A 20074-nucleotide genomic window follows, 5' to 3' on the forward strand; every position below is an offset into this window, starting at 1 on the left:
TTGTTGTCACTTACTCTTACAAACAATTGCAAGCGCACACATACACACTACACACACACACACACACACACACACAGCAGACAGGCTGACAATACTGGGGAGACTTTGCGTTACTGAAACCTAAATGCCATTAATAGGTTGATGCTGCACACACAATGAATTCAAATTGCCTGCTGTGCTCCATATTGAGCTTAACGCACTACACTGGAGCATTCCCATCAAACTGGGGGCATTTCCCCTGATGCCTATCTGTGCTGTGTTAATGAAGATATATAGCGCAGGTACAGCGATGACATTTTCATGGACAGCAGACAGCCTTCATCTGTCCTGAGGCATCGCTTCCATACCGCGGCTGTCCGCATGGTGATTTGGCGAGTCCATGGTTTCGGACACAATGAGAAACAGCTAGTGGAGAATTTCGGGGTATGAGTGCTGTCAGATGGAGAAGTCTGGAAGTGTGACATGTTGATTTTATGGTATTGTTTTCTGGCATTGATGGATTACGCAGCTCTGATTGATTTCATGGCACCTTAGCTTATAAAAAAAACCCCAAACAAACTCCTTTAACAGTCATTAAAGGATCATTTTATTATTACAACTTTGGCAATTGTTTCTATCAGTTATGATGACAATTTACTTACCAAATTAAGTATAAATACAGTAAATAATTTGATATCTGAGATCTGGGAATGTGGCAATGCTACAGTGACGTCCAACAAGGCAACTGTTTATCTTAACTACGTTACTTGGAGTGGATGCAACTGAAATGTTAGTAATAATCCCTCATTGCACAGTAAAAACTATGCGGGGGCATGATAAGTACAACAGATCAGAGTTGAACCAGGAGGTCAGATTGTAAACTGTGATAGATATACATAACGGTCAGTTTGGGTTAAAACTTCATGAGTATTTTTTAACACAGTTATCAGAGAGCGGACAGGAAACGAGGGGAAAGAGATGAACCTTTACGATTGTCGGGGAAATGTGGTAAAATCTTTGGTCATTAATCCATCTAGGTGGGCCTAGATCACACTGTTAGACACATTCACTGACAATTCATTTGGAGCTTTGGTGACTTAAGACAGCTGGAGGCAAAAATCTGACAGTTCCAGAAATTTAAGAGCAAATTATCACAGTGTGATTGCTGCTATGACCCACGTCTTCAAAAAACCCCCAATCAGAATACGACATGAAATGAAACAGAGCGCACTGGCCGGCGTGACGTTTCGTAAAGTACAGTTTTTATATAAAATTTAGGGGGAAAAAACACTTGCTCTCCTTAATACGTCCATGGCACACAAAAACCAAAACGATTGAGGTGAAACAAAAACAGATTTGTGTGACTTTGCTGCATTTTCAAAACATATGAGTGGTGCAGATGGAATACGTGAGCCGATGACGTGCTTCTGCTTTCATATTCTTTTTTCTGTCGTAGCACTGTGATTCATCATGCATTCAGCACACGATTCGACATGCCTAAAGATTGATATTTTGCAGTCTGACACTGATTTTATAAGGCCCATGTGTTCAATTTTATTATTGTATATTGTAGGAATAGGAAAACTGGACAATAGGAATGATAACAAGTTGTAATTAACTGTAATGATCCTTTAGAAGATGCTAAATCTAAAGTCTGTTTTACCCTCTACTATCTTCTCTCATTTTCAACCATTGCATGTCTGATACCTTCCCCATTCCTTGCTTCTTCTTTCTATCCCTCCTTCTGTTTCTTCTCCATCCTTTACTCCACAGACACTGTGTGTCTCTCTCTCTCTCTAGGTGGTTGTAGCTGGGAGGGTTGGGGCGCTGTCTGGCTTGCTGATGGATGCGGCTGAGTGCGTTGCCATGGTGCTACCTGGTGGGGAATGCTCTGCAATGGGAGGCTAAAGCCAGAAGCCTGCTAATGGAGGTGTGTGTGTGTGTGTGTGTATGTGTGTGTGTGTGGAGTGGATGTGTGGGGGAATCATCTAATTTCACAAATACATACACACACTATCTACAAACAAAACCTCACAGGCCTGCATGCATCTAAGCAAGTGCTCACACATTCACGCACACGCAGACATTCACACACACACTTTCCATTCAGTAGAATTAAATCTCACTGCTTCCAGAGACAGTGCAGTTGAATTATTTATGGCTGCCCGTCTCCGGGCCAGGCCGTAATAAAGTTACGGCCGAGACTAATTTGCAGTTTGATGAGGTGGGCTTTTAGCGGTGGATCCTGGGCCAACATTAAGTACATATTGTTTTTACAGATTTGATTACCTTTTTATTGTTATTGTTATTAATGCACTGAGTGTGTGCATAGGGCATAAAGGAGCACACCCCTCCTCGTTTGCTCTAGACAATACAAAAACCTGACCAGAGGAGGAGAGAGCCCAAACTGAATAAGCAGTGTGTGGGGAACCATTAGACATATACGGGATGTAATCTCCTCACTTTAAAAATCCAATAAAAGTGGCAGCTCAACACCTTTTATAGGAACCTGGAGGCAATCTGCTTCTAAATACATAAGCCTCAGCTGTGAATCAGCTGTGAATTGGACCTGAGCCATCTGCCGATTGGCGCATACACACACACACACATCATGCACGTAAAAACACGCATGCACACACAAACATGAGCACACACCTCCATAAGGGCCTATAGAAAAGTATCAGGGCTGGTAAGCTGATGTCGGCACTCATAGATAGTACATTAAGGCCAGAGTGGGGAGCTTTACAGTAATGGGATGATGGCTTTGGGAATAACAGATTTTGATTTGCGATTTACCCAGGCTAAACAAAATTCAATTTCACACAATTTTCAAAGAACCCCACTTTACCTGGCAAAGACAGCACACTGTAAACCCTGCGGATAATTTGATGGAGTGTTGTTGGGCTATAAAATAAGTACTTTCACAAGCTATTAAAGGCTTAAAGCTTGTAAAAAATGTTATGGCGATTAAAATAAAAGGAGAAAAGTAGGGTTATACAACACCTTGCGGACACTATAACATCTCACACTGCTAAACAGGAACGAGACACAGTACATCTACCCTCCCCTGAATACATGATAATCCTTTGATTAATGACACCCAGCATATTTAATGCTCAATATGTAGAAAGGGAGCTGACAAGCCAAACAATTAGGTCAATTACCGGCTGACAACTATGTTGTGCTGGGTTAATTACTGGAATCTTCTATGGTGGGACACATCCATTTGAGGGCCAATGGCACGTAACAGAGCGCACATGCAAATGAGCTCACCTTCAGTACAGGACACAGCCATGTTAGAATATGTGATCTGTGTTATGGATGAGGATCAGCGTATATGGGTATGCTTTTGCAGTTTTGCAGAGATAGATAAAGGGACTATTTCTTTCACAGTAATTTATCACCATTTCATAGGTGCATAGGTTAGGGTTGAATGCATATATCTTGCCCATGCTGTCCATGCGTGAATATATTGCCCTAAACTAAATATTTATAGAGAGAACAGCAGAGTCAGAGAGATAATTTATGTGTGTATGTATTTTCAATATTAGTTATATTAGTCTCTGGTGTGTAATGCTGGTGGCTCCACCAGGAGGAGAGGAGAGCCGAGGTCCTGGCCGTGCTCTCAGTCTGTCAGGGGCCGCTGTCGTTGGAAGTATATTAATTAATCAAAACCCAGACACTTGAGCCGGTCATAGCCACTCCGCAGGGCCAATCATATCATCACCTTCTCTCTCTCTCTCTCTCTCCCCTCTCATCTCTCCCCCTTCCTCTGCAACTTAAACACACACACACCTCCCTTGTGTGCTATATCTTAACTAGAAATGCACAGACACGCTCCTTTAGCGCACTGACATAGACACATAAACAGAAACAGGACATGCTCATCTCATATGCTGCTGCTCTGTATGTTTGGAGAGGTTGGCGTGGGAGCAAAAGAGGATGGCGGAGGTCATTTCCATATTCACTTAACAGAGTGTTGCCTTTCTCCTTTTCTGCACTGTAGCGCTTTAATCAAAGCGGGCGGCGCTGCCACTGCTCCTAAATGGCCCTGGAGCGTCTTTGAAACACACTGACACCGGTGTCGCGCTGAAAAGGACATTCTTTTTATCCCCTTAAATAGCTTGTAAAAGGGCCCCATTGACTACACAAGCAGCCGACACTTCCATGCCTCCTCGCTTTGGGCTCTATTGTACTACCAAGTGAATGTGTCAATGATACTGGACGAACACAGGCGCCCTGTTCAACACATATCTTGTGGGTTTTTTTCTTTTCAATAGGCTTGGAGCATTAGTGCATGGAAAATATTTATATTGACATCCGTGAGATGGTCTTTTGTGCCACTTAGGGGGATAAATGAGGATGCCTTGATGCAAAATTTTTAAAAAATAGAAGGGAGAAACCTTATTTTAGTGATGAGAAATTCAAGGACATCATTTTCACAGTTTTCTTCAGACACAAACGTTGACACAGACAGTAACGGCACGCAGACATACACATTCACACCAGAACACACAGCCATACACACGCAAACCTAATCACACACTAACATGCGCATATACACCGAATGCCCCCTCAGCACACACATCCTATAAGCACAGCGGTACAATATGAAGGCTGTCATCCATCAAGAGGTATTGCCTGTCCTCGTTAGAAAGTCCTAATCCACTTGTTTCTGCAGTCTATTCTCCTGGTAGTCGCCCTGCACTACCACTGTAATGGGCCCAGAGAGCTCACTGCACGCACACGCACACGCACACGCACACTTTCCTTCTTTCTCTCTCTCTTCCACTAATGGTGTAATGGTCTCTGGAGTGTTGAGAGAGAAGCAGGACAAATGTTGGGCCATTGCCCAACAGTTTTTCCTTTTTCCTCCAAATTACTGAAAGCTACAAAGTAGACAGATACAGTGTCATTTCTACAATTCACTGATTCACTATTCTTCTAATGCTGCATACAAATTTCATACGACATACACTAATTGTATACAGTGAGCACTTTATAATAATTTTTATACTGTTTTTTTGTGAGTAGCATACAAGAAATCAATATTCTTTACCATTTTTTTACTGACAGGAAATGGGTTGTGTGCAGATGCATGTCAATCAAACTGTGACAGTCAGCAGAATGTAAGTATTTAATAAAGAAATATTTGTGGTTCAGCAGTGTGCAGCAGCATTTTTTTTAGTAAACATCCATTTTCAAGTATACTCATTATTATTAGAAAGATGTGTCGGCATTGATTAATTGTCTCTGGTCCCTTTCCCATGAGGGGTAATGATGAGATGTACAGTAGGCTGACCTCAGTGAAATGCTGACTGGCTCGTCACTGTGAGGAGCAGGGATCTGGCTTGTTGATAACTGGCTGCGTTTACCTGCTGAAAATGAACAGCCTTCACCCGACTGGGAACGGTGCCGCTCTTTTATCTAGAAATATAGACAGGTGTCCACGTTGGTTTGACTCCAGGAATTTATTATTCAGCAGGTCGCAGGTGATTAGAGAGCCTGCTAGGTTTAAGGCCGTTGCGGATCTGGAGTCAGCTAATCTACTTAATGTGTCTAGCCAGGGAATTTCTCACAGCATAGACTATCAGACTGATAGCTTGCTTTATAGGATTGAGACTGTCTCCCTTCCTTACTGTGCTGCTTACAGGCTCTCCTTCCCTAAATTTGTGAATCGCAATAATCTAATTATCACCTACCACCAGTGGCGGTGAAAGGTGCAATAAAGCACCTAATCATCTACAGAACCAAACATTTCATGTAATCAAAAGTTATCATTAAATTTGAAGCATCATCGGCTTGTCCTGTTAATACAAATGTATTTACCACTCGCCACATCGGTCCATCTAAAGCTGCATTCGGCCAGCAGTTGCCTGAAGTCTTGGCTCCTTTCACTGTCGACAGGCTCTGTTGTTTTAAATGTGGCCCTCTCTGGTCTCCTGGATCCTCTTACTACTAGCGCTAAGCAACTGAAGACGTCTACACCCTGATTTAATGAAGAGACACATGCTCTTCAGCAGGCCTGCAGGAGACTGGAATTTAAATGATGAAAATCAAAATTGGAAAAAAATTGGAAATTAGCTATCTCGGTACAAGTGTTTATTGAAATACAAGTGTACTTTATCTGCTGGGAGGGCAGCACATTTCTCTTGCTTAATCAGTAATAGTAAACATAATCCTAGATTTCTCTTCGACACTGTAGCTAAACTTACTAAAAAGCAACCGTCTAGAGTCACAGTCACAGTCCCCTCTTCTTATGAATTTCGAGACTATCTCTCTTGAAACTTTGACTAGGATCTAAACTAGGATCTAAACCAGCTTCTTGCCTACTTGACCCTTTACCAGCAAAACTTTTCAAAGACCTCTGGCCTTTTCTGGGACCTACAATTCTAGATGCAGTATAGTTAATTCATCACTTTCTACTGGCACTGTCCCCAGAAGTTTTAAGACAGCTGTGGTTAAACCTCAATTTAAGAAACTGCACCTTGATCCAGGGTCTCTTAACAACTATTGACCAGTCTCTAATCGTCCAGGGTCTCTTAACAACTATCGACCCGTCTCTAATCCTCCATTTTTTTTTTAAGCACTAGTGAGTTGTGTCTCAACAAATTTCGATCCATATAAAAGAAAATTATTTATATGAACCTTTTCAATCGACTTTCAGGGCCTGTTACTCCACTGACACTGCTCTAACCAGAGTAGTAAATGATCTTTTACTTGCTGTGGATTCAGATTCCACCTCTGTGCTTCTATTACTGGATCACAGTGCAGCCTTTGACACCATTGATCACTTTATACCATTAGACAGGCTAAATTGTAATGTCGGTGTCTCTGGCCTCGTACCCCAGGGCTCGGTCATCTCTTTATATTTCACCTCATGGCCAAATTATACATAGTCATGGAATAAATATCCATTGCTACATTGATGATACTCAGCTGTATGTGCCTATAAGGGCTGATGACAATGCTCAGCAAATGTGTGATTTCAAAAAGTGTTACAGCTGACGATCTCAGTGTTATGTTTGATCCCAGCCTCTCTTTTGATAAGCACATTACAGAAATCACCATCCACTTACGCAACATAGCTAACATTCAGTTCTTCCTGTCCGTGGCTGACGCAGAGACTCTAATACATGCATTTGTTTCATCCAGACTTGATTACTGTAATGTTCTGTTTCCAGGTCTGCCATGTGCCAGTACTAAAAGTCTTCAGATGGTTAAAAAGCTGCAGCTAGAATCTTAACTGAAAAAAGACAATTTGACAGTGTTACACCAACTCTAGCCTCCCTTCACTGGCTTCGTATCCATGTTAGATCAGAGTTTAAGGTGCCTCTGATGACTTATAGAATCCTAAATGGGCATGCCCCATCATATCTGTCTGATCTCCTTAAACCTTATATTCCATCTCAAGCTTCCCACTCTCAAAATACAGGACTCCTGTGTGGAACCAAAGTTAAAAAGAAGTCTTCCTGTCTTCCTGTCTCCCTTCCTCTTCCTCTCAGGCATCTCTTGCTGGACCAGCACCCATCCTGGAACTGCTCTGCATCCCTAACTGTCGGAGTCATTTCCTGAGATTTTGGATCTGGTTCCCCATCTTGCAGGAGCTCAGACTCACCTCATGTCTCTCTCTCTCTGAATGATGTCTTTATCCTTCTCTCTCTCTTGTATGACTATGGCTGTGTCTTTTCGTGTCTCCTCTACTGTGTCTGTGAACGGTGTGATGTCAGTCTGTATGTGTAGTCTGTCCTCCTCCCAGGTCTCCATGGTGATGGCTCAGATCTTATTCTGTTCTGGTGGCACCTGGAACCTGCTCAGCATCCTCTTCATCACAATTAGTATGTAGTCTGGGACTTTTTTTCTCCTTCATTAAGAGTTCATATTGCATATTCCTACAACTTGATTTTAAATATATATTCATGTGCACACACAAAAAACATAAAACTATATAAATCTTAATCTATTGTATATATCTTGACTTATAAAGACCTTTTGAATAGTGAAACCATGCCCAGAACAGATTCATGATTCATGAGTTTGTCAGAATTTTGACATTTTCTGATGCAATTACGATGCAACAATAATTCGCCCAAGATGCAGCGACTGATTAGTTCTTGTTTTCATCCATATGATGTGTTGTACGAGTATAAAGTGAGGAATCATATGTTCTGGAGGAGAGTGACAGACATTTCAAGTCCTTGTAGACACAATGGAACACTGTATCGACTATTTGGTTTACCCTTGCACTGCGCCCAGAGACTTCTCCGTGCTGCTAGATTAAGTGCATCAGATGTGATTGGTGTGTCTGTATTGTATGTGTGTTTAAGTGTGTCTTGTTATATATAATAAGGCATGAACAGTGGCTCTATTACGAGTTTTACACTTTATACTTCCTCAGGCGGTTTTATGTGTGTGTGTGTGTTTACTCGTGTGTATGTGGGAGTAGTGTGTTTGTGTGTGTGTGTGTGTGTGTAATTGAGCCGGTGCAAGCATGGCCCTATCACTTCTCACTCTCTCTCTCACTGTAGTCTCTCAATTAGACGGAGAGTGGGTCCATGGGGAGCCATTGTTTGAGCAGCAGTGGAAGATAAACAAGACTGCCACCGAACGCAGGAGCTCCCTGGGCAACACTTGAGACTGCTGCAGTCATTCACTCAGCAGCTCCTGAACACACACACACACACATATGCACGCCTACCTTTAAAATTTGCATATACTTGCCAATGCATATAGGCACAAATAAAATCATAAACACACACACACACACACATACACACATATACATATATGCATGTTAAATTATGATGCATGCGTTGGTGTTCATGTTTGTTTGAAAAAAAGCACATAATGTTCACACACACATAGAAAATGCACACATACATTTATGTTAAATCCACACACAGAACAGGAACCATATGCACATACACACAAACATACACAGAGGATTATAGCGCAGTGCTGCTCTTCTTGGTAAATGGACCAAAACCACAGATCCGGGGGGGAAAAACGAGGGCACACATGTTTACACACAAATTACACCCTGTGGGATAACTTAGCCCCGTTTCTACAACGAAAGGCCACACAGTGTTAGACGATAATGTGCACACGGATATTCCCTCATGCAAGTTTACTTAATAACAGCAGCTTTGGGGGGGGGGGACACAGAGCCGAAAAGATTGAGCGAGTGTGTCTACAAATTGGGGTCTAGTCGCTGAGGTGAGAGAGCAACAGAGATGGTCATTCTGGTGTTTTCCATCTGTCTTCATTTCTCTCTCATCCTTTCATCCCTTAATCTGAGTTTTTTTCTCTCTCCAGAGAGAGAAATAGAGGATTTTCAAGTCATAAAAGTTTTATAGGAGCTGTAAAGGGTAAGCGTGTACAGTCAGCCCTTCTGAACTCTCACTCCCTGCTCCTTATATCCGTCTGAGAGGAGAGATGGGTAGTCAAGTAAAGAATTTCTCTGGGAATAATCTAATAGCCTTTCTTTTCAGCTTTTCTTTATTTCATTTTCTGTCTTTTTAGTATTCATTTGAGTTTTTAGGCTGCATCTAGCACTCTGTCAAGGTTTCCCATTGTGTGATATACTTCAGTGGTTCTCAACCTGGGGTCCTGGGACCCCCAGGGGTCGTTGAGGGTGTTTCAGGGGGTCCTCAGAAAAATGAGGAATATTTTAATTTCACTATTATTTCATTGACTAGAAGTTAGCCCGATGACAGAATGTATAGAAATGACTATTCTGTTCACTGTTAATCTACCAGTATACTACGGAATAGACAGTTATGGAATAACTAAATATTATCAGATAGGGATCCCTGAGACTACATCTTATCAAATATGGTTCTGCGGGCCGATGTGTATCAGTTTGGGGGTCCTTGACACTAAAAAGGTTGAGAACCGCTGATGTACTTCATGTTCATTCTTCCTGCCAAGTGTGTGTTCAGTGACTTGAAAGCAGTTTTAGACTTATGTCAATGGAAGCTCATTGACGGATAAAAACAAAAACATCTCATTCAGCCTCAAGTCAGAGACAATGTTACTTCATATTGCAGTCTGAAGTGTGAAGATGTACTCCAAGGCTTTCAGTGTCACATTAAAGCACAGGTATATTTACTGTTATGTACTCTGCACACCACCGTTTCTATTGTGGGTATCTCTATCTGTCTTTTCACAAAATAGGGAAATGACTTCCACGTACAACATGAGCTAGAAAATGGGAGATGACAGTTATTCAGCTGAAAGGGGGGCAGCCAGCTCTTTCCCCCCCTAACCTATGCGGCAAGCTGTAAAATAGCAAGCGAGCGAACAACAAGAGAAATAAATGACTTTCTGGACAAAGGCAGCAGCAAAGCAGAAAGCATTTCTCCTGAGACTAAGAGGGGGAACGAGAGAGATGGAGAGATGGAGGAGGAGAAGCAGGGAGAGGGGAGGGGATACATCACCTTGTGCGGTGCTCCATATCATTTGCATGGTTTATACTCTCCAAGGCCCCCACCATGCAAATGACTCATAAAGTAGAAATAGAGAGACTTTGGAGCTGGTGTCAGGAGTGAATTTATATATGATTGCCAGGCGGGCCCGGTGTCCTAAATCATTTTCAATTAGATGACACTTTCAATATCGAGCCGCTGATTTAGAGATATTAAAACTTCTTCTCCCTTATCCTCCACAGAGTTGAAAGCAAGCAAGCTTATCTGCCAGCCTCCACACACCCCCCCCCCCCCTCCTTCCTCTCCTTCTTTTCATCCCCGTTTTCTCATCTTCCTCTTGTTAAAGGTATATGTCAGAGAGATCTTTTACAGGAGCTCTTCCAGGGAGCAGAGGACCCCGCATATAAAATGAGGGCGATTTGCAATTCATTTCAAATTTACCATGTCATTGTCTGGGTAGGCATATGCAGCACTGAAACAAATAGAAGAATTTTGCAATTTGTGAGCAATTGACTTCTGTTACAATTAGAATGGGGGGATGTAAGTCAATGTGGCATCCATTTACAGGGGGAAGCTTTTTTTAAAAATTCATTTTTGGGATTTATAATAGCGTTGCACCGAATCACCTTTGCATTATTAACAGTTACAACTTCAAGTACCGTCACTGAAAAGTTACCTCACGGTGTTTGTGACCCAAATAGGCGGCACATTTCTTGTTAAGCAGGTGAAACTTTCAATGCCTCACACTCACAAATAACCTTTATGTGCTCCGTCTTTGCTCTCACATCATCAAGACAAGCATCGATCCTGAATCTCTTTAAATAGTCCTCCCTCATTCACATTCTGCTCATGTGGCCCTCTCGACCTTTCTCCAGGCTGCCTTTCAAGGATTCATTGTACCGCACTTAACGACTCCGCGGCATCTGCCTGCCTGCTCTATATTGTAAACCTGAGTCTGAAAGGCACCTACATTTAACCAAGTGCATCAATGCGCTCCTACTTCATCCAACTTTCCTTCAAGGCAATAAAGCTGACTGAAATTGACAGAGCGGCGTCAGTATCAAAAGCTTCGCTCGCCAGCACCATCACCATCATCTTATCTCCCCGACGGTACACTGAACATACAGCAACCCCGACCCATTTCAAGGCAATAAAAGCTATATCTTAATGGACATACACTAAGAGAGTATCTCAGGTAACCAAATGGCATCTCCTCCCCTCATCGTTACAGTCAACCCTAACTTATGTCTCCCTTCCCCCTCCACCCACCACCACCACCACCACCCTTTCAGAAACAATAAAACCAAGGCTTAGATGGACATCTCCCATTTCTACACTTCCCTCAACATGCTGCCCTCCACCTCATCTTCCTCTTCCTCCTCCCACCCCCACCCGTCTCTACCTGCCACCTCTCTATTCCTCTCTTCTCTCCCTCCCCTCCTCCTCCTATCTGTTGTACCCCACCTCTTCGATCTCTCGCTCCATCCTATCTAGGCTCCCCCCTCCTCCTCCCTCCTCCCTCCTCCCATCTCTTGCCGCTCCCGGTGTGATTGTGTGTGGGGCAGGTCCTGCTGACAGGCCTGGGCTGGGCCGATAACGCCGGGAGCTGAACAATAGGGGGAATATTGTAAAGCTTAATGGAAAGGAGCTGGAGGTGGAGGGGATCAGGGACATAAATCAGCGCGCCTGGCACTGATGGGGCTTTTCAACAGCAATAAGAGAGGCAATACCTCTCAGAGCACCACGGCATAGGATAGGAGAGGGGACCTAGATACTCCTCCTCTTGTCTCAGATTGAGGGAAAACACAGATGAAATGACCTGACATAGGAGACACACTCTCACAAAGACACATATGCACATTTTCATGCATACACAAATGCTCATACATACACAAAAGTCTCTCTGGAAAACAAATATCCACAGACATCTGGTGTAAAAATAATGCTTGTATGCTCTCCTGTATGCACACACACACACACACACACACACACGGTCACACAATTTAAAAGCACTTTCTGAATGGCTATGTTAAGTAGGTACTGTGTCAATCTGTATGGGGATGGATGGGGGCGGAGGTTGGGGGGGGGGGCAGCTTCTATAAGCCAATGAGAGTGATAACTGGTGGGGATGGATGAGTCACATTTTACCTTTATGGTGTTCTGCTATTCACTGTGTAAAGATAATGGACGGAGCCACTTAGTAATCAGAGGTAGAATTAAAGAGCTTCTCTCATCTCCATTCTGACTCACTACAAAGCCTTTCTTATTCCATCACTTCTTATTCTTTTTTGCCCCCCCCCCCCCACCCCCCCTTCTACCTGCCATCATTTTTAATTATCTGGAAATAAATGAATTGCTCTTCCATTTGAAAAAAAAAAAAAAAAGGTGCTGTGTGTGCTGTTTTAGCCAGTCAAAATGTGAGCAGGGGGCATCGACAGTATGTGGAGTGACTATTTGTACAAGGGAAGAGAGGTCTGGTGGGTTTTTTTATGAGACGGTGACACTGTTTGCTGTCAGTGTAAGTGTAAAAAAAAAAATTATTTACACTGTCAGATGGTTTCTTGGACCTGTCCGTCAGATTTGCTGCAACATTTGACAAGAACGCTGTACTTTTTCTGTTCAATTGTTGAAGGATAAATCCAGTTTATTACAGCTTAGGTCTGCCGTTTATAGGTGTAACCATCATTTCTAGAAGGTGTGATAACACCAAACTAATCACTGAGATCTGAGCACATGTTGCCATCACTACAACAAAGTCCTATAAAAACAGAGGTTTTCCCTCCTTACACTGGACAGTATGTACGTATGTGCACAAATACAGCAAGTGTGGCCGGTCAAAGTTGAATGAAGAAGTTGATCTCTGAACTGTAAAGGATGTTTACTACATATTAATGGGTCATAAGTTTGCTGTTTACCTTGAAGGATCGTCTGACCGCTCATATTTCTTGACTTCCTGTTAGGGATGTTGCTGTGTTGTTCCCAGATCTCAGAAATGAAGTTAGTGAGTATAACATATAGTATATGTTGTTAACTATTAGGAATGCAGTCCAAAACTATGAAAATAAGGTTGTAATAAACCAGAATTATCATTTAATAATACTTGTTTACAGTATCCAGCTTTTAAAATTCTCTAGTCTTTGCATTCGTGACTCGTGGTTAAGTAACATATGCAGATCAGAAATATGGGACTTGTGAGCTCTGATACAGCAGGTTAATCAATATTAACCAAATGAAAGACTATGCAAGAGAAAAAGTCAATGAAAACAAACTTTGGACAATAAAGATACACAGCAGATATAAATGTACAGAGTTCACACAGAGAAACTTTCACTCTCATCTCACCTCTGATCTTACAAAACATGGGCCATCTTTGAGCATTCATCGCTGTAATTGACTACATAACAGCAGCTGCCCAGTCTGAAACTCCGTCTACAGCAGTCAGTTTTGTTTAAGGAGAGAGCGAGAGAACGAGAGGGGAGCACGAGAGTGAGAGTGATTAGACATCCTTCGTAGGTCTTAAATCTCCATTAATCATTGCCCCTCAATTCACGTCCCTGACTCCGACACAGATAAGAGCTCGGTATAAAAGAGGAACTGGGAAAGACAGAAAGAGGGAGAAAAATAGCAAAGGAAAAGGGGGAGATCACAGACTTGTTAAAAATAATAAGCTGCTACAGAGCCACGTGGAGAGGCCCTGGCGAGATGGGAATTGCTGATTAAATTAAAGGCTCATTAATCAGCCCTTGACCGTGACTCCCCCATTTCTCTTGTTCAGCTCGCGCCACTGACTTCCCCCATTTTTTTTTTTCCTCTCGCTTTTCTACCTCCCTCTTGCCAAAGGAGGGATCCCCTGCTGAAGGGTCAGGGTTATGAGTCAGCAGGAGAGGGGGGGATAAGAGGGGAAAAGACCTGGCAACCTGCTCCCATGATTAGCCTGGAAAAATAGCAAACTGGCCTCCAGCCTCCTTGACTGCCCCCTGGTGAAAGTGAGTACAGCCTGGGCCTGCCAGTTTGGCAAATGCCAAAACTCCACTATTTCACACATGCTCACACACACACTCTCTCTCTCTCTCTCTTTAATCCCAACTCATATGAACAAAGCTTTGTTGGCGGCCTGTTACATGTCTGCTGTGATTTGGCGGCAGATCTGGCAGCAGTGTTGGTAATCTGTTTGGCTGACTTTGTGAAAGACGAGCGGTGTGAATGAGCGATGGCTGTAGGCATGAGTAGGCAACACTCTGATGATGAAGTGGTTTTGAGAGCTGAGCGCCTGCTTCATAATGGTGGTGATTATGCTGAGGTCATTAGAACCTATGCATTACATCATGGCTGCCAGCTAGGGGGAATCCCCCCCAGTTTGCCTTAATGGAGAAAAATGTGTTTTCCCCTCATTACAAAACCAATCAATTAGTCAGTCAGTTAATCAATCAATCAGTAAATCCATCAGTTGGTCTAGTAGGAAAATGATCCCTGCTCCCTGTAATATGGAACATGCATTATGGATGTTTTGTGTCCTTTGATGCTCTTAGTGGAGAAAAACATTATTTCCTCATTATGACTCAATCAATTAGTCAGTCAGATAATCAATCACAGAGCCAATCCATCAATCAGTATTTGGATGTTTACAATATGAAGTGCATTCTGTGCTTACAGTAACTGACATTGTATATTATTTCTGATTTCTCTCATAAAGTTATGTGTTGCTTAGTATATTAATGCCTTGTTATCTCCATGTCTGAATACTTACTGTAATACTTAATACACTGGAATTAACAATCTTGCAGATTTTAGCAGTAATATGTAAAAAAAACAAAAACAAACAAACAAAAAAACAAAAACAAGTGAAAGTCCTGCATTCACATTATAGGTTAGTTAAAGTACAGAAGTTATCAGCATAATATGCATGCACAATGGGCCTGCTCTATATAACTGGATTATTATTAGTGATCTATTTGAGTAAGCAGCATTTTCATGTTGTAGCAACCAATGTACTGTTTCATAACTATATATTATCTTTTATAAGATGATCTTATGTTTTGCATGTAAAATCATAATCTGTGAAGTAAATTTCCACAGAAGACAATACTTTTTTTGCCTACATGCTAAACAGCAACTCACACATGTAAACAAACCAGCATGTGTAAGTGAACAGGGAGCTGTTTGGTTAGCCTGCTGGTGGCACCTCAGTGGATTCATATGCAGTTAGCAATAGCTAATGCATGGGGATACTCTGTGATTACCTTCATATGTACTCAGAGAAAAGTGTCTGTGGTAAGTAATATTTAAGATTATTTGGAAAGTTTTAGAAGGGTTGCACTATATTATTTTTCCAGAGTCACATTTCCCAAAATCTCTGCAACAGAGGCTGAAAAGCTCAAAATTGTAAGTACAGTACTGTGTTCTAACAGAGCCTAATGCTAAAGAAGGCAATAATAAGTCATTTCATGATTGAAGTCCAACTAGCTGATAATATCAGTGTTGCTCTCAATACTTAATAAATGGAGACACACATTGAAGACCCTTTTACAAAAGATATCAGAGACAAATATAAATCTTCTCTCCCCCATGCTGTCAGGTGGATGTGTGCTAAGGAGGATTTAGACCTCCAAAAACACAAGTCCACCCGTACTCTCAGCACCTCGCTTTGTCGTCCCCCCTCAGGATCACCTGATAAATTGAACAGGAGTCCTTGACAGATCTGACAGCATCCCTTTCACTCCTGCCCTATCCCTCGCTCACCCCGCTGTCTGCTACTCGCTCCATCCACCACAGAGCGGGGGAGTAATAGGATCCCTGGGCTACCTGACCCGCACATATGAAAAGGGCCGACACACAAAGCGAGGCACTTAAAAAGGAAATGGAATGAAGGTGGAGGAATAGAATAGGAAGGAGGGAGAGAAAGAGAGAGAGAGAGAGAGAGAAAAGAAGAGGAGGAGGATGATGAGGAGAGCACAGAAAAAAAAAACAAGTGCCCAGCCATGTGTGAAAGACATAATTGAAAATGTCAAAAGATGTAAGGAATGACAGCAATGAACTGGCTGAGCACGGCGGTGCAGTCCGTCAGCGAGCTACCTCCATCCTGAACAGATTCTTCCTTTCTCTCCTCTCCTCTTACATATATTCTCTCTCTCTGGCACGTGCACACACACACACACACACACTTAAGCACACACTTAAATAATTTGCGATATTATCCTTTACCCCATCTGCTTTTTGTCTCTGTGTGTCTTAACTTCTCTCCGGCTGCGGATCGTGTGGGCGTGCGGCGACACATGTGTAGCTACAGACTCTGATGTGTGCATGTGACCGTATGCATATAGATGGATTTGAAAGGGAAATGTGATGCCAGATCAGCACTTGACCCTAATGTCAGCTTTATCGCTTATCCTCACTCCCACCCTTTATTCTCTTCTTCATGAGTTAGCCCCCCCCCCCCCCCCCCCACCCCCCCAACCCATCATCTTTTTTGTTTCTGAAGATGAAGACGAGGTTCGTCGCCCACATTGGCCGTAGATGATGAGTTGAACGCATGACTTGTAATTCAGCAAATCTGCTCGCCGTTAGGTATGTTTTTTCTTATAATAGCACAGGATTGGGGCTCTTTGTGGGTGTTAGATGTGCAGCTCACTGAAAAAACAGCACTTAAGCATATAAGCATCATCATACCACTGTAAAATATACAAGAAAAAGGAAAAGCTTTCTTCATTAAATAGTTTATACAGTTTGTTATGTGAGTCACAATTATAATACCTCTGTAGTAAGATACAGAAGAAAATATCACTACTGTAATAATATACCAAGAAAATTGGATGTGGGGTATTAATTATCAGTTAAATGGATCAGAATCAAAAATTCATGGAAAATGTGCACTCCTCATTTCAACTAAGTTACTAGACAGAAAATACATTTATTAAAGAGGACATAAAATGCACATTTCCAGGTCTATATTTTTATTCGTGGGCTCTACTGGAGTATCTTGCATGATTTACAGTTTAAAAACTCTTTATTTATTTATATTTATGTTATACTGGTCTTCAGTCTAAAACTGAAGGCTGTTTTTAGCTCCTGTCTCTATAAGCAACCCGCCTCCAGATGAGCCCACTCTGTTTTGATTGGCCAGCTTCCAGGAGATGTCCCTTGGCAAACATCCTCCAGCTTTGGATGCTACGTAAACAAACAGTAGTAGTCGGATTTCACTTCTTTTTCTTGTTCTGCACTCAAGATGGAAACTTCTCAAATACATCTGTACACGTTCGATATACAAGCGGACAATGCAAACAGCCCATGAACAGCCCGCAACCTTAGCAACGAAGGACAAGGAACGGACGGCCGTTTGTGGACAAGCAAATGATCTGACATCAGTTCGATGGGGAAGTAGATGTAACTCTGCAAACAGAGCATTCAGAGCAGGTTGAAGCCTCTAAAAGGCTTTAGCTGCTGTTGCATTATGTGTAGTAGGTAAAACAAATGAAACTTGAAACTTAAAAACATTTCCTCATTATGATGATAAAGAACTATTCATATTCTTTCTTGCAAATTAGTAGTGTATAAGCATGAATTGTAGGATTCAAGGTTGGCAGATTCCAGCTGTGTGTTGGCTTTTGTTATAGATAAATGACTGTTTTTGTGTTAAATGTTATGGTACTACAAATGCATGAAGGTCTATCCAATCAGATTTCACCTTTGAATGCAGGGTAAAACTGGCTGTAAATTCATTTCTTCAAAGTATTTACAAGTTGAGGCTCTGGTTTGAGGATAGTCACATAAAGAGATGTGACCATCTCATGTGGAATATGTATTTCCTTAAGTCATCAAGTCAAAAACAAGTCTAGAGATATCACCTCCTGTTAATATCTCCACCAATTCTGTCTTGAAAGAGACAATTTTCCTCAGAAGAAAAAACATTTTCACAGCGTCATTAATTAGGGAGAAAGAGGGGGCTGTACGGCCGTATGGAGATGTAAGGATGTAATTTGCATAGCTTGATGACACGGGTGGAAATCACTATGATACATATAGGCCTTCTGCGCATTCATGAATATTCATTTATTCAGTACACCACCACCAACACAGCACATCAAAAATAGATGTGCAGGGTGGAAATGATCTTATCAGAAAATCCATGGGTGACACACAGCATTCAGCTGCAGTCCTCCACCGTGGAGAATCTGCTCAGTGATTTTAAGTTCATTGAGTTCAGAGTCTTGGTGTAAGCCGGTTTACACAGCCCATTTGATAACAGAACTCAACAGAAATGTCATGCAAGTCTTGTGTGAGAGATACCGAGACCCCCCGCTGTAAAAACATGGAACTCTGAAAGACTGCAGAACAACATCCTGTAACTCTCTTCCCCCTTCAGCGAGAAGGCAAACATCACTGAGGCGGTGACAGACTCTATCCTGCAGTGATGTCGAAGGTGAACGAGGCAGCTCATCTCTGAAGACTAATATGTGCTTCTCTTAGTTGCCTGTGGGAATCGGTTTTACTTATACTGTAATGCTGCCCTCCCAAAAGAGAGGGAATGAGAAGGAGAAAGGGGGGAGGGAGGGAGGCAGTGGGGGGGAGCAAGAGGAGAATAAGGAGCCAGAAATGGCTGCAGGGTCTGGGGAGTTTATTTAAGACTCTAATTAAACATTCAGAGCAAAGGCACCAACAAAAATGAAACCTTTAATGACAAATTATTACCCCTGTAATAACAACTTGCCAGATACACAGAGAGAGGGAGACCGTATGCATGCGTGTGTATGTGTAAAGATAACATGGTCCAATCAAATTATTGCTCATCTGTCTCACATTAACCTGAAATGAGAAGAATATATACTGGTGATGAATTTTTAAAACGATATTGTACAAAATATTAGTTTGTATGATGATGTTTATGTATTTTGTCTCAAATAAAATCCACCGTTTGTACAGATTTCACACAAAATTATACTTAGAACATCTGCTTTTGGTCATAAATATTTACTGTATTACTCAATATATACTGTATTGGTACAATGGCTACTAGCATAGGAGTAATTTTATTTAAATGGCACAGAAGGAACCATAATCATGCAACAAAATACAAAAACATTGTATATTCATGCAAAGTTCATATATTTTACTTTTTTTTTCATAAGGATTTTCTTCGGTCATGCTTGCAAAGTCCCTCGACCTCAACAGGTATAAAGTGGAATGTGCTGCATGTGTGTATGTCTGTGCACACATATGTCTGTGTGCTGGCATGCGTATCCGTGCATATGTGCCTGCGAGCGTAGCTGTGTCGAGTTCAGCTGCATCCAAACAACCTGTGAGCGCCTCAACACACAACTCGGTGCAAGATGAGCCGGCCAGCCAGCAAGAAAGAATGCCGACACAGCAAACAATGCCACAACCAGGGACAGTCGGTAATGGGATAAGTGGCGGGTTGCAAATGTGTCAACTGGAGTGTGAACACCATGTTAGGTATGCAAATGAAGAGGAGAACCTATTGGCTCGGCGTGCATGGCCCATCTATTCCACAGCTGCCTGCCACTGTGACACAAGACTTGACAGAGGTGGCCTGTGGTGGTTGCAGCAGTTTATACTATAAACTATAGTTTATGGGTTATTGATTGCAACCTAGTGAAATTAATTCAATATATCTTTCACTGTAAGCTGAGCGATAACAAAAAAAAATGCCCTCT

The sequence above is a fragment of the Thunnus thynnus genome, chromosome 3 (genome assembly GCF_963924715.1).
Source record: "Thunnus thynnus chromosome 3, fThuThy2.1, whole genome shotgun sequence".
Lineage (NCBI taxonomy): Eukaryota > Metazoa > Chordata > Actinopteri > Scombriformes > Scombridae > Thunnus > Thunnus thynnus.